This window comes from Rhinoderma darwinii, chromosome 10, assembly GCF_050947455.1.
Source record: "Rhinoderma darwinii isolate aRhiDar2 chromosome 10, aRhiDar2.hap1, whole genome shotgun sequence".
In the NCBI taxonomy this organism is placed as follows: Eukaryota; Metazoa; Chordata; class Amphibia; order Anura; family Rhinodermatidae; genus Rhinoderma; species Rhinoderma darwinii.
Genome location: NC_134696.1, coordinates 4,108,581 through 4,124,243, shown reverse-complemented (window position 1 = coordinate 4,124,243; position 15,663 = coordinate 4,108,581). Strand labels below are relative to the sequence as shown.

At 55.9% G+C, this 15,663-nt stretch overlaps 1 protein-coding gene across 3 annotated transcripts in view; it reads left to right on the top strand.

The window, feature by feature from the left end:
• Positions 1-15,663, top strand: part of JHY (junctional cadherin complex regulator) — a 53,872-nt gene that overhangs the window by 3,897 nt on the left and 34,312 nt on the right. The window lies entirely within an intron of this gene.

The following is a 15,663-nucleotide window of genomic DNA, read 5'->3' as shown; positions in this document are numbered from 1 at the left end:
ACACTTGGTGTGTGATCCTCGTCCTTCCCTCCATACGGAGACACTTGGTGCGCGATCCTCATCCTTCCCTCCGTGCGGAGACACCTGGTGCGCGATCCTCGTCCTTCCCTCCATACGGAGACACTTGGTGTGTGATCCTCATCCTTCCCTCCATACGGAGACACTTGGTGTGTGATCCTCGTCCTTCCCTCCATACGGAGACACTTGGTGCGCGATCCTCATCCTTCCCTCCGTGCGGAGACACTTGGTGCGCGATCCTCGTCCTTCCCTCCATACGGAGACACTTGGTGCGCGATCCTCGTCCTTCCCTCCGTGCGGAGACACTTGGTGCGCGATCCTCTTCCTTCCCTCCATGCAGAGACACTTCATGCGTGATCCTCGTTCTTCCCTCCGTGCGGAGACACTTGGTGCGCGATCCTCGTCCTTCCCTCCGTGCGGAGACACTTGGTGTGTGATCCTCGTTCTTCCCTCCGTGCGGAGACACTTGGTGCGCGATCCTCGTCCTTCCCTCCGTGCGGAGACACTTGGTGTGTGATCCTCGTCCTTCCCTCCATGCGGAGACACTTGGTGCGCGATCCTCGTCCTTCCCTCCATACGGAGACACTTGGTGCGCGATCCTCGTCCTTCCCTCCATGCGGAGACACTTGGTGTGTGATCCTCGTCCTTCCCTCCATACGGAGACACTTGGTGCGCGATCCTCATCCTTCCCTCCGTGCGGAGACACTTGGTGCGCGATCCTCGTCCTTCCCTCCATACGGAGACACTTGGTGCGCGATCCTCGTCCTTCCCTCCGTGCGGAGACACTTGGTGCGCGATCCTCTTCCTTCCCTCCATGCAGAGACACTTCATGCGTGATCCTCGTTCTTCCCTCCGTGCGGAGACACTTGGTGTGTGATCCTCGTTCTTCCCTCCGTGCGGAGACACTTGGTGCGCGATCCTCGTCCTTCCCTCCGTGCGGAGACACTTGGTGTGTGATCCTCGTCCTTCCCTCCATGCGGAGACACTTGGTGCGCGATCCTCGTCCTTCCCTCCATACGGAGACACTTGGTGCGCGATCCTCGTCCTTCCCTCCATGCGGAGACACTTGGTGTGTGATCCTCGTCCTTCCCTCCATACGGAGACACTTGGTGCGCGATCCTCATCCTTCCCTCCGTGCGGAGACACTTGGTGCGCGATCCTCGTCCTTCCCTCCATACGGAGACACTTGGTGCGCGATCCTCGTCCTTCCCTCCGTGCGGAGACACTTGGTGCGCGATCCTCTTCCTTCCCTCCATGCAGAGACACTTCATGCGTGATCCTCGTTCTTCCCTCCGTGCGGAGACACTTGGTGCGCGATCCTCGTCCTTCCCTCCGTGCGGAGACACTTGGTGCGCGATCCTCGTCCTTCCCTCCGTGCGGAGACACTTGGTGCGCGATTCTCGTCCTTCCCTCCGTGCGGAGACACTTGGTGCGCGATCCTCGTCCTTCCCTCCATGCAGAGACACTTCATGCGTGATCCTCGTTCTTCCCTCCGTGCGGAGACACTTGGTGCGCGATCCTCGTCCTTCCCTCCGTGCGGAGACACTTGGTGTGTGATCCTCGTCCTTCCCTCCATACGGAGACACTTGGTGCGCGATCCTCGTCCTTCCCTCCGTTCGGAGACACTTGGTGTGTGATCCTCGTCCTTCCCTCCGTGCGGAGACACTTGGTGCGCGATCCTCGTCCTTCCCTCCATACGGAGACACTTGGTGCGCGATCCTCGTCCTTCCCTCCGTGCGGAGACACTTGGTGTGTGATCCTCGTCCTTCCCTCCGTGCGGAGACACTTGGTGCGCGATCCTCGTCCTTCCCTCCGTGCGGAGACACTTGGTGCGCGATCCTCGTCCTTCCCTCCGTGCGGAGACACTTGGTGTGTGATCCTCGTCCTTCCCTCCGTGCGGAGACACTTGGTGCGCGATCCTCGTCCTTCCCTCCATGCGGAGACACTTGGTGCGCGATCCTCGTCCTTCCCTCCGTGCGGAGACACTTGGTGTGTGATCCTCGTCCTTCCCTCCATACGGAGACACTTGGTGCGCGATCCTCGTCCTTCCCTCCATGCGGAGACACTTGGTGCGCGATCCTCGTCCTTCCCTCCATGCGGAGACTCTTGGTGCGCGATCCTCGTCCTTCCCTCCATACGGAGACACTTGGTGCGCGATCCTCATCCTTCCCTCCGTGCGGAGACACTTGGTGCGCGATCCTCGTCCTTCCCTCCATACGGAGACACTTGGTGCGCGATCCTCGTCCTTCCCTCCGTGCGGAGACACTTGGTGCGCGATCCTCTTCCTTCCCTCCATGCAGAGACACTTCATGCGTGATCCTCGTTCTTCCCTCCGTGCGGAGACACTTGGTGCGCGATCCTCGTCCTTCCCTCCGTGCGGAGACACTTGGTGTGTGATCCTCGTCCTTCCCTCCATACGGAGACACTTGGTGCGCGATCCTCGTCCTTCCCTCCGTGCGGAGACACTTGGTGTGTGATCCTCGTCCTTCCCTCCGTGCGGAGACACTTGGTGCACGATCCTCGTCCTTCCCTCCATACGGAGACACTTGGTGCGCGATCCTCGTCCTTCCCTCCGTGCGGAGACACTTGGTGTGTGATCCTCGTCCTTCCCTCCGTGCGGAGACACTTGGTGCGCGATCCTCGTCCTTCCCTCCGTGCGGAGACACTTGGTGTGTGATCCTCGTCCTTCCCTCCGTGCGGAGACACTTGGTGCGCGATCCTCGTCCTTCCCTCCGTGCGGAGACACTTGGTGTGTGATCCTCGTCCTTCCCTCCGTGCGGAGACACTTGGTGCGCGATCCTCGTCCTTCCCTCCGTGCGGAGACACTTGGTGTGTGATCCTCGTCCTTCCCTCCGTGCGGAGACACTTGGTGCGCGATCCTCGTCCTTCCCTCCGTGCGGAGACACTTGGTGTGCGATCCTCGACCACATAGTGACTGAATAATACCCCCATACTGTTACTGAATAATACCGCCATACTATCATCACATAGTGTCAAATAGATAGTTCCCCAGACAATAATGTGCCCATTACAGTAATAACACCCCCTTAGTGCCCTCTATTTAATAAAAGTGCCCCCTGCGGCACCCACCTAGTAAAAGGACCCTCTTAGCGCCCCCTACCTAGTAACATGGCCCTCCTAGTGCTTCCCACCTAGTGTTTTCCATTATGCCCCCAGAGGGGCAACATATCTTGTGATTGGTCGGAAATTTAATAATCTGCAGAATAGATCAGTATGTATCTGTCAAATGATAGAAACGAGCAATAATCTGCAGATTTCGTAAGGAGTCAGTGATGTGATAATCTGCAGAAAATATTTCTGAAAAAACCCAAAAACTTTCCCAATCTACTGAATCGCCAGTTTATATATAAGAATCTCAATGGCGGCCATATTGAAATTTAATTTGCGTATCACAAAAGTTTTATTTTTTGGCATTTTTCCCTCATCTTTGGTCATTAATATTTTCATACATTAAAATGTTTCCATATAAAACAACGATAAACTGGATCTATCCGACCATTTCTAGCTGGGAGAACATCAAGTGGCGCCACTTTCCCCCATCGTCAGCGACTTATTACCATAATAAAGGCCGTCTCTATGGAGCTATTTTTAGAACATATTTTACATGTAATTCTGGACGGTTTTTATCCTTCTGCAGCGCGGAATACCCACCGAGCCGACCGCTCGCCCAACATAAAGAGGCGATTGTTCCTTTGTAACGCGTGATTTATGGGCGGAGCTTCACTGCGGAGCGTTCAATGCCCTTTATTTTAATGGTTGCGAAACAAAACAGTTTTCTGCAGAAACCGCCTAATCTACAGGTTGTAAATAGAAGGGAGTAAATGCGGAACATATGGAGAGCAATTAGCGCCCTCCACAGTAGATTGCAGAGGGCAGTGATGAATACTGAAGAGATCATTCAATTTGGTGATTAGTAAACCCGGCTGTTAAGTAAAGACGGGACCGCTAATTATTGCCGCGCCGCCGCCTCCTAATAATTTAAATAGACAATTGTTCCCAATTTACAGGCTATTAAACGTGCATAAAAATGAGGGAACCCGGAGCCGTGGAAGCGCAAACCGGAAGGTGCATTTCTTTACTCAGCGCAACAGGATAAATGTACCAGAACAGTGCGAACCCAGCAAACCCGAATATACACCCTCAGACATAACATAATACCTCTGCCAGGTGAAGTGAATAAGGGGATGTTCACACGGGCTATTTAGAGCTGTTTTTCAGGACGAAAAATGGCAACAAATTTGGGGGCTGAACGCCTCCGAACATCTGCGCCGTTGATTTCAATGGGAAAAATGGTGCTCCGTTCCCAAGGAGCGTTTTTTACGCGGCCTCGTGAAAAGAAGCGCAGGTCACTTCTTGAGCCGTTTTTAGAGCCATTTTTCATTGACTGTAGAAAAACAGCTACAAAAATGGCTGTAAAAAAACGCCGCAAAGAACGCGAGTTAATTAAAAAACGGCTGAAAATCAGTGGCTGTTTCCCCTTGAAGCTCCGTATTTACAGCCGTTTTTTGTTAAGCGTGTGAACAGAGCCCAACACCGATGATCTGGTTACAATGACACCTGACAAGGAGGGGAGATATTCTGCAGCAGGTGATCAGTCTGTTCTGGAAGTTGATGTTCATAGCAGGAACAATGGAGAAGTGTAAAGATCTGAGCGACTGCGACCAGCGCCAATTTATGATGTGTGAATGTTTGGGTCATCCCTAGAACGGCCGGTCGTGTGGGCTGTCCCCGGTCGTGTGGGCTGTCCCCGGTCTGGTGGGCGTGTCCCCGGTCGTGTGGGCTGTCCCCGGTCGTGTGGGCGTGTCCCCGGTCGTGCGGGCGTGTCCCCGGTCTGGTGGGCGTGTCCCCGGTCGCGTGGGCTGTCCCCGGTCGTGTGGGCTGTCCCCGGTCGTGTGGCGTGTCCCCGGTCGTGTGGGCGTGTCCCCGGTCTGGTGGGCGTGTCCCCGGTCGTGTGGGCTGTCCCCGGTCGTGTGGGCTGTCCCCCGTCGTGTTGTTGTTAGTACCGACCAAAAGTGCTTCAAGGAAAGACAACCGGTGACAGGGTCATGGATGCACAAGACTCATTGATGTGCGGGGGAGGCTAGCCCGTAAGGTCCGATCACACAGAAGAGCTACTGTTCCACATATTACTGATAAAGTTACTGCTGACTATGATAGAAAGATGTCAGAACACGCAGAGCATCGCAGCTCGCTGTATATGGGGCTGTGCAGCCGCAGACCGGTCAGAGCGCTCATGCTGACCCCCGTCCACCGCCGAAAGTGCCTACAATGGTCACGTGATCATTAGGACTAGAGCAATGAGTAATGGAAGAAGACGCCTGGTCTGATGAATCACGCGTTACATCATGTGGGCGGCCGGGTGCAGCACTTACCTGGAGAAGAGATGGCACCAGGGTGCATTATGGGAAGAGGACAAGCCGGCGGGGGCAGGGTGATGATCCCCCTTTATGGCAGCGGTATTTACTAATGGCAGTGCCCCCTGTCAGCAGGATAACGCCCCACGCCACCCTGCAGGATAATGCCCCCCCGCCACCCTGCAGGATAACGCCCCCCCGCCACACTGCAGGATAACGCCCCCCGCCACACTGCAGGATAACGCCCCCCGCCGCCACACTGCAGGATAATGCCCCCCGCCACACTGCAGGATAACGCCCCCCGCCACACTGCAGGATAATGCCCCCCCGCCACACTGCAGCATAACACCCCCCGCCACACTGCAGGATAACGCCCCCCCCCGCCACACTGCAGGATAATGCCCCCCGCCACACTGCAGGATAACGCCCCCCGCCACACTGCAGGATAATGCCCCCCCGCCACCCTGCAGGATAACGCCCCCCCGCCACACTGCAGGATAACGCCCCCCCGCCACACTGCAGCATAACACCCCCGCCACACTGCAGGATAACGCCCCCCCCCGCCACACTGCAGGATAACGCCCCCCCCCCGCCACACTGCAGGATAATGCCCCCCGCCACACTGCAGGATAACGCCCCCCGCCACACTGCAGGATAATGCCCCCCGCCACACTGCAGGATAACGCCCCCCGCCACACTGCAGGATAACGCCCCCCGCCACACTGCAGGATAATGCCCCCCCCACCGCACTGCAGGATAATGCCCCCCCCCGCCACACTGCAGGATAACGCCCCCCCGCCACACTGCAGGATAACGCCCCCCCGCCACACTGCAGGATAACACCCCCGCCACACTGCAGGATAACACCCCCGCCACACTGCAGGATAACGCCCCCCCCCGCCACACTGCAGGATAACGCCCCCCCCCCCGCAACACTGTAGGATAACGCCCCCCGCCACACTGCAGGATAACGCCCCCCGCCACACTGCAGGATAACGCCCCCCCGCACTGCAGGATAACAGCCCCCGCCACACTGCAGGATAACGCCCCCCGCCACACTGCAGGATAACGCCCCCCACCACACTGCAGGATAACACCCCCCCGCACTGCAGGATAACACCCCCGCCACACTGCAGGATAACACCCCCGCCACACTGCAGGATAACGCCCCCCCCCGCCACACTGCAGGATAACGCCCCCCCCGCCACACTGCAGGATAACGCCCCCGCCACACTGCAGGATAACACCCCCGCCACACTGCAGGATAACACCCCCGCCACACTGCAGGATAACGCCCCCCCCCGCCACACTGCAGGATAACGCCCCCGCCACACTGCAGGATAACGCCCCCCCGCACTGCAGGATAACACCCCCGCCACACTGCAGGATAACGCCCCCCGCCACACTGCAGGATAACGCCCCCCGCCACACTGCAGGATAACGCCCCCCGCCACACTGCAGGATAACGCCCCCCGCCACACTGCAGGATAACGCCCCCCCGCACTGCAGGATAACAGCCCCCGCCACACTGCAGGATAACGCCCCCCGCCACACTGCAGGATAACGCCCCCCGCCACACTGCAGGATAACGCCCCCCACCACACTGCAGGATAACACCCCCCCGCACTGCAGGATAACACCCCCGCCACACTGCAGGATAACACCCCCGCCACACTGCAGGATAACGCCCCCCCCCCGCCACACTGCAGGATAACGCCCCCCCGCCACACTGCAGGATAACGCCCCCGCCACACTGCAGGATAACGCCCCCGCCACACTGCAGGATAACGCCCCCGCCACACTGCAGCATAACGCCCCCGCCACACTGCAGGATAACGCCCCCCCCCGCCACACTGCAGGATAACGCCCCCGCCACACTGCAGGATAACGCCCCCCCACACTGCAGGATAACGCCCCCCGCCACACTGCAGGATAACGCCCCCGCCACACTGCAGGATAACGCCCCCCCCCCCGCCACACTGCAGGATAACGCCCCCGCCACACTGCAGGATAACGCCCCCCGCCACACTGCAGGATAACGCCCCCCGCCACACTGCAGGATAATGCCCCCGCCACACTGCAGGATAACGCCCCCCCGCACTGCAGGATAACAGCCCCCGCCACACTGCAGGATAACACCCCCCCGCACTGCAGGATAACACCCCCGCCACACTGCAGGATAACGCCCCCCCGCCACACTGCAGGATAACGCCCCCGCCACACTGCAGGATAACGCCCCCGCCACACTGCAGGATAACACCCCCCCGCACTGCAGGATAACAGCCCCCGCCACACTGCAGGATAACGCCCCCGCCACACTGCATGATAACGCCCCCCGCCACACTGCAGGATAACGCCCCCCCCGCCACACTGCAGGATAACGCCCCCCCGCCACACTGCAGGATAACACCCCCGCCACACTGCAGGATAACGCCCCCCCCCCGCCACACTGCAGGATAACGCCCCCCCGCCACACTGCAGGATAACGCCCCCCGCCACACTGCAGGATAACGCCCCCCGCCACACTGCAGGATAACGCCCCCCCGCCACACTGCAGGATAACGCCCCCCGCCACACTGCAGGATAACGCCCCCGCCACACTGCAGGATAACGCCCCCCCGCCACACTGCAGGATAACGCCCCCGCCACACTGCAGGATAACACCCCCGCCACACTGCAGGATAACGCCCCCCCCCCGCCACACTGCAGGATAACGCCCCCCCCGCCACACTGCAGGATAACACACCCGCCACACTGCAGGATAACACACCCGCCACACTGCAGGATAACGCCCCCCCGCCACACTGCAGGATAACGCCCCCCCCGCCACACTGCAGGATAACGCCCCCGCCACACTGCAGGATAACGCCCCCGCCACACTGCAGGATAACGCCCCCCGCCACACTGCAGGATAACACCCCCGCCACACTGCAGGATAACGCCCCCGCCCCGCACTGCAGGATAACACCCCCGCCACACTGCAGGATAACGCCCCCCGCCACACTGCAGGATAACACCCCCGCCATACTGCAGGATAACGCCCCCGCCACACTGCAGGATAACACCCCCCCGCACTGCAGGATAATGCCCCCGCCACACTGCAGGATAACGCCCCCCGCCACACTGCAGGATAACACCCCCGCCACACTGCAGGATAACGTCCCCCCGCACTGCAGGATAACGCCCCCGCCACACTGCAGGATAACGCCCCCGCCCCGCACTGCAGGATAACACCCCCGCCACACTGCAGGATAACGCCCCCCGCCACACTGCAGGATAACACCCCCCCGCACTGCAGGATAATGCCCCCGCCACATGATATTACTCCCCCCACAGGACAGCGCCCGCCACCAATCACATGACATTACCCCCCCCACAGGACAGCGCCCGCCACCAATCACATGACATTACCCCCCCCACAGGACAGTGCCCGCCACCAATCACATGACATTACCCCCCCACAGGACAGCGCCCACCACCAATCACATGACATTACTCCCCCCACAGGACAGCGCCCGCCACCAATCACATGACATTACCCCCCCCCCACAGGACAGTGCCCACCACCAATCACATGACATTACCCCCCCCCACAGGACAGCGCCCACCACCAATCACATGACATTACTCCCCCCACAGGACAGCGCCCACCACCAATCACATGACATTACTCCCCCCACAGGACAGCGCCCGCCACCAATCACATGACATTACCCCCCCCCACAGGACAGTGCCCACCACCAATCACATGACATTACCCCCCCCCACAGGACAGCGCCCACCACCAATCACATGACATTACCCCCCCCCACAGGACAGTGCCCACCACCAATCACATGACATTACCCCCCCACAGGACAGCGCCCGCCACCAATCACATGACATTACCCCCCCCACAGGACAGCGCCCACCACCAATCACATGACATTACCCCCCCCACAGGACAGCGCCCGCCACCAATCACATGACATTACCCCCCCCACAGGACAGCGCCCACCACCAATCACATGACATTACCCCCCCCACAGGACAGCGCCCGCCACCAATCACATGACATTACCCCCCCCACAGGAGAGCGCCCGCCACCAATCACATGACATTACTCCCCCCACAGGACAGCGCCCACCACCAATCACATGACATTACCCCCCCCACAGGACAGTGCCCACCACCAATCACATGACATTAGTCCCCCCACAGGACAGCGCCCGCCACCAATCACATGACATTACCCCCCCCCACAGGACAGTGCCCACCACCAATCACATGACATTACCCCCCCCCCCACAGGACAGCGCCCGCCACCAATCACATGACATTACCCCCCCCCACAGGACAGCGCCCGTCACCAATCACATGACATTACCCCCCCCCACAGGACAGTGCCCACCACCAATCACATGACATTACCCCCCCCCACAGGACAGCGCCCGCCACCAATCACATGACATTACCCCCCCCACAGGACAGCGCCCGCCACCAATCACATGACATTACCCCCCCCCACAGGACAGCGCTCGCCACCAATCACATGACATTACCCCCCCCACAGGACAGTGCCCACCACCAATCACATGACATTACCCCCCCCACAGGACAGCGCCCGCCACCAATCACATGACATTACCCCCCCCCACAGGACAGTGCCCACCACCAATCACATGACATTACCCCCCCCCCACAGGACAGCGCCCGCCACCAATCACATGACATTACCCCCCCCCACAGGACAGCGCCCACCACCAATCACATGACATTACCCCCCCCCCACAGGACAGCGCCCGCCACCAATCACATGACATTACCCCCCCCACAGGACAGCGCTCGCCACCAATCACATGACATTACCCCCCCCACAGGACAGCGCCCGCCACCAATCACATGACATTACCCCCCCCACAGGACAGTGCCCACCACCAATCACATGACATTACCCCCCCCACAGGACAGCGCCCGCCACCAATCACATGACATTACTCCCCCCACAGGACAGCGCCCGCCACCAATCACATGACATTACCCCCCCCACAGGACAGCGCCCGCCACCAATCACATGACATTACCCCCCCCCACAGGACAGCGCCCGCCACCAATCACATGACATTACCCCCCCCACAGGACAGCGCTCGCCACCAATCACATGACATTACCCCCCCACAGGACAGCGCCCGCCACCAATCACATGACATTACCCCCCCCACAGGACAGCGCCCGCCCCAGCGCCGTCTGTGACATTTTTCTTTCATTTGAGGGAGTTGTATAAATCTTAGCAGGAAGCCGTATATAAACTCTCCGTGTATAAGCTGCACCCACGCCCGCGCCTCCGGTCACCCGTGTTATTATCCAGCGACACCAATCACCTGCGTATTCTATGTCATCAGTCACTTCCCTCCTGTCCAGAACACGTTGGATGAATTCAGCGCATAGAGAACTAATAACGAGGGGCAAATGACAGCGACCCCATAAACACGGCCCATCTCATGCCAAACACACCGGATTCAATGTCACTCAATGTTTTAATAGGATTCTTCAATGGTTTGGCAAAGAAAGGTCTGATTTCCGCCCCAGGAGCATCTGGCAGCGCGGCCCTGCAAGTGTTTACATCCATTTACTGCGGCCCTTGAAAATGATTCTTGTGGACGAGCGGCAGATGCTCCCGAGACGCCATCTGTAAATCCTCCCCTCTCCCCCGGCTCCATCACAGTAACACATAGACATTCACAGCGTCACAATCCCAAATCTGCAATTAATCTATTGCTGCGACATGTGAACACTGTAACGAAATGTATCACCAATGAGTCTACGACGGAAAATGGGGCAAATATGTGAGGAAATACGACGCCTGAAATGTGAGCTGTACTTATCAATGGATAGCGCCCCCAATGGTAATCCTAAAATAGAGGCGTGGCTAAGCATTCGTAATATTGAAACATATGTATCATTTTAATATAACACTTAAAGGAGACTTACCGTCTATTTCGGAGTACCCGACTACAGGAGGTGGAGCTTGAAGCCCCGGGGGTCCCAATGCTCAGAAACATCAAGAAATTCAGAACAGGCCCTGGGCTGTCCCCCAAACGTAGGCACCTCTTTTCCACCGCCGGTGTAATTATGGGTGTTTTATGATTCCTCTTGTCAAAGGGCTGTGTCCCTACATACTGACAGTCTCCAACCATCGCTGACAGTATCGCACTGTGTAGGGACACGACCTCCTGACAAGGGAATGGTTGCACGCATTTGTCTCTTAGTCCTGGACTGCACAAAATCTTTAGGTGGAATATAACAGACATGAGAGGTGACAGCTCCTCTATAAGTGACTCACAGAAGACGTCTTCTCTGATGAGAGTCGTTCTCTTTTCTTTTTCATCTGACAGAGACCACCATGGCGACTTCTCCTGCTTCTGCAGCCATCCCCGGCCTCTATAGCAACACAAAAATTCAGACCCCTAAGTTATTCCAGACCGCAGACAAGACCCCCAAGCAAATTCAGACAGACCGATACATTAACTCTGACCAATACGTACAGACCCCAGAACTCCTAAACTATTACAGTCCCCAGACCAGACTCCCCAAAACACAGACCCCAGAACAAAACACCCTAAATAAATACAGACCCAAGACCAAACCCCTAAATACAGACCCCAGACCAAACCCCTAAACACAGACCCCAGACCAAACCCCTAAACACAGACCCCAGACCAAACCCCTAAACACAGACCTTCAGACCTGACCTCTAAACTAATATAGACTGCAGACCAGACCCCAAAACACCCTAAATAAAGACCCCGGACCAGACCCCTGAACACAAACCCCGAGACCTGACCCCCTAAACTAATCCAGACGCCAGACCAGACCCCTAAATAAAGACCCCCAGACCGGACTCCCTAAACGAATATAGATCCCTAAATAGAGACTGCGGACCCCATAAACTACTACAGACCCCGTACACTTACATAGAAGCTCCCACTCTTTTCTGTGTGGTCTTTCTGCTCCGGTATCCAGTCTAGACAATCCTCTATGAGGATAACACGGCAGCGGAACATATATCTCTTCTGTCCTGTTCCAGATCCTATCCAGGTTTCCACAATGTATCAGTCTGGAGCCCGGGCCGCTTACCTCACAGAGGATTGTCTAGCCTGGGTACAATCGTAAGGCCTTGTTCACACAGTGCAGATTTGCTGCAGATTTTGCCAGTATTTTTCAAGCCAAAACCAGGAACAGAACCTGAACAGAAGAAATATATAAACTATATATACTGCTTTCCTTCATCCAATTCTGGTTTTGACTTAAAAAATGCAAGTAAATTCTGCAGCAAATCTGCACTGTGTGAACATTACCTAAGAAGTATTAGGTCAGGACAGGTTTTCAGCCTCTGGATGTAAAGAAGGTTTCCATTCACTGATTGGAAGGAGAGATCTTGAAAATGGCGAGGAATTGAATCACACAGTCTATTAGAACTGTAAAGAACTTTTCATTTTACAATGCTGCAGAACACTACAAAATATGTAATAAATTATTCATATCGGTAATGGCGCAGAACGGCCTGTGTACGGTCGGGTGTAGCGACATTTTATCAGCTTCATGGCGGCCGCGGCTTATCAGCTAATGAATAATAATCACAGTGCGACACGAGAACTCAATTCTGATCATTTATCTGTGACACTCTATACGGCACGGAGCGCGCGGGAAGAAAAGCGTAAAATCTATAAGATTATTAAGAAAGAAGGGAATTCTGACTGGAACAGTTTGAGGCGCAGAAATTCAATATCACTCACGTGGCATTAAAACCATTTCTTACCTTTAATTAGACAATCATTTCCCTTAATGGCCGGAGCTGCAGACGAGATTAAAGCACTCACATTACAACCGCGGACAATTAGCAAGTGAGACGCAGCCGACACCATGAGCCACAAACCATTCTCACCGCCGCATTCTCATCACCGCACTCTCATCACCGCATTCTCATCACCGCATTCTCATCGCCGCATTCTCATCACCGCCGCATTCTCACCACCGCATTCTCATCACCGCCGCATTCTCACCGCCGCATTCTCACCACAGCATTCTCACTACCACGAACCATTCTCATTACGGCATTCTCATTACCACGAACCATTCTCACCGCCGCATTCTCACCACAGCATTCTCACCACAGCATTCTCACCACAGCATTCTCACTACCACGAACCATTCTCACCACCGCACTCTCATAACCACACTCTCATCACAGCATTCTCATTACCGCATTCTCACTGCCGCATTCTCACTACCACGAACCATTCTCACCACCGCATTCTCACCGCCGCATTCTCACCGCCGCATTCTCACCACAGCATTCTCACTACCACAAACCATTCTCACCACCGCACTCTCATCACCGCACTCTCATCACAGCATTCTCATTACCGCATTCTCACTGCCGCATTCTCACTACCACGAACCATTCTCACCACCGCATTCTCACCGCCGCATTCTCACCACAGCATTCTCACTACCACGAACCATTCTCACCACCGCACTCTCATCACCGCATTCTCACTGCCGCATTCTCACTACCACGAACCATTCTCAGCACCGCATTCGCACTGCCGCATTCTCACTGCCGCATTCTCACCACAGCATTCTCACCACAGCATTCTCACTACCACGAACCATTCTCACCACGGCATTCTCACCGCCGCATTCTCACCGCCGCATTCTCACCACCGCATTCTCACCACCGCATTCTCATCACCGCCGCATTCTCACCGCCGCATTCTCACCACAGCATTCTCACTACCACGAACCATTCTCACCACCGCACTCTCATCACCGCACTCTCATCACAGCATTCTCATTACCGCATTCTCACTGCCGCATTCTCACTACCACGAACCATTCTCAGCACCGCATTCGCACCGCCGCATTCTCACTGCCGCATTCTCACCACAGCATTCTCACTACCACGAACCATTCTCACCACGGCATTCTCACCGCCGCATTCTCACCGCCGCATTCTCATATTTTATAACTTTATTTTCCAGCAACTTTACAGCTGAAAAATTCATAAACATTTCGCACAATGGGGGCGACATTAAATATCATAGCCTCTGTATTAGGCCGGATTCACACGAGCGTGGGCTTTTTGCGCTTGCAAAAAACGCTGCGTTTTGCGCGCACAAAAGGTACTTAACAGCTCCGTGTGTCATCACCATATGATGCGCGGCTGCGTGATTTGGCACTCTGTTTGCACCTGGTGCTTTTCTGTTTTCATTCATAGTTTTTACTGCTGTTGCGCGAATCACTCTTGTCCCACGGAAGTGATTCCGTGTGCTGCGCGTGATTTTCACACACCCATTGACTTCAATGGGTGCGTGATGCGCGAAAAACGGCCAAAGAACGGACATGTCGTGAGTTTTACGCAGCGGCACAGGCTTTACACGTTCGTCTGAATAAGCCCTTAAGGTGACATGAGACCCTGCTCCTCCTATATGTAACTCGCTGTCTGCGACCTCCCACAAGATCAGCACACTCATCTCCTGAAATACTCTGTGCTGCTGGAGACCCTGCTTTCCCATGTGTAATTCTCCAATTATGGCCTCCCACAATATTAGCACACCTACTCTGAAATACTCTGTGCTGCTAAATCTAATCAATATATAAAGGGAGCCCCATTTATTGCTTATTACATATTGCCCCTTAACCCTATGAGCGAGCCAGTCAACAGACCCAAGAAGAGTCACATAAGGCTTCGTTCACATCTGCGCCAGGGTCCTGTTCCGTCTGAACGGAGCCCTGAGTGACACAAACGGAAACCAAAAGGTCATTGATTTCAATAGTGACGGATCCGGTGCCAATGGTTTCCGTTTGTCTCAGTTGTGCAGGGGCTCCGACTACGCTATTGATTCCGGCAAAACGACGAGTCCGGTGCACAACTGAGACAAACGGAAACCATTGGCACCGGATCCGTCACTATTGAAATCAATGACCTTTGGTTTCTGTTTGTGTCAGTCAGGGCTCCGTTCAGACGGAACAGGACCCTGGCGCAGATGTGAACGAAGCCTAAGACGCTCTAAAGCTATGCGCACATGTTGCAGATTCAGCTCCAGACGTTTTTTTTTAAGCCGCTCGCATTTTTCGCTGTTTTTTTACGTCCGTTTTTGGAGCGGTTTTTCTATAGAGTCAATGAAAAACGGTTTCAAAAACAGCTCAAGAAGCGACATGCACTTTTTTTCACTGGTTTTTTTTACGCTGCCGTTTTGAAAAACGGCCGTGTAAAAGACGCCCCGTC